We start from the raw sequence: 1,336 nt of genomic DNA on the forward strand, positions 1-1,336 counted from the left end.
AAAAAAAAAAGAAGGTGGGGGAATCAGTGAGATCATCTAAGACTAGGACTTTGGGGGAGATCCCCCTCACTTATTTACTCTAGGGGAGGAAGCAAAGGAATTCCTCAAGGAATTCACTGGGGGAGCAAAATGCAAAGAAACCAACAAAAAACTAGGGTACCATGTGTTATGTGCTTTATACACACATTTTATTTATACAAACACTGAAGGGTGGCGCACTGTTGAGAGACAGTGGCTTTGGAAGAGGACAGCAAACTCCTCAGAAGACTCAAGGCTCTGTCCGACAAACACAGCAGCCTTATCCCTGAACTTGACTAACTGTCCACCCAACAAGGTTACATTTTGTCATTTTATAAACTCTATTTCATCTAGATTGCCTTCTTATAACAATATCTACCATTCAATGAGGGATAGAGCAACCCTCTGAGTTAAGTATAGCTATTCCCTTTTCAGATGAGGAAATTGAGGGTCAATAAAAGATGCTAAACAAATCTGTCCAAGATGATAAAACTAATGAGGGATGGCACATAAGCCTTTAACTACAAAGTATGTTCCACCACCTCCTATTTCAATTTGAATTCTCCTGAATAAAATGACAGTGGATGGAGATACAGAGTTCTTTGTTCACCCTGCACCATCTCCTCCTCCCACAGAATAGGCCAGGACCTGACTCTGGATCTGCCCACCTCCTGGCCAGTGGAGACTGCTCAGTTGTCAGAGGATAGTAAGACAGAATGGGAGGAGTATGGCTTGGGGGGTCAGAATGGTCAACCCAAGTTCCAGTTCTGGCTCCTCACGACGTTCCAAAAGGCAACCTCCCTAGATTCAGTCTTTTCATCTGTGATGGTACAATAATAATAACTATGCCTGTCTGACTTCTGTCTGTGAGGACCAATAGAAATCATGTATGTGAAAGTTCATTACAGCTGTGGGTGGGGAGATGTTTATTATTAGGATACAGTGCAGTGAATACTTAATATGGATCTTCTAGCCATGGTCTGTGACTCCCACCAGATGACTGGGTGAAAAAAAAAAAAAAAATCACTGCCATCTGACTGGGTGAAAAAAAAATAAAATCACTGCCATCAAGTCAATTTCAACTCATAGCAACCCCTCCTTGGGCTTCCAAGGCAGTATCCTACAGAAGCAGATTGCCCAGTCTTCCTTCCAAGGAGTGGCTGGTGGATTTGAACAGCCAACCTTCTGGTTAGCAGTCAAATGCCCTAGACACTACACCACCAGAGCTCCCAGATGACTGGGTGGGATTATGCAAATATGAAGTGCTTGTGGCTCACCAAGGGGATTGGATAGTTTGTTAATAATGTAAATAAGGTAC

Source organism: Orycteropus afer, unplaced genomic scaffold (assembly GCF_000298275.1).
Source record: "Orycteropus afer afer isolate SDZICR_OR568_19922 unplaced genomic scaffold, OryAfe1.0 scaffold00200, whole genome shotgun sequence".
Classification (NCBI taxonomy): domain Eukaryota; kingdom Metazoa; phylum Chordata; class Mammalia; order Tubulidentata; family Orycteropodidae; genus Orycteropus; species Orycteropus afer.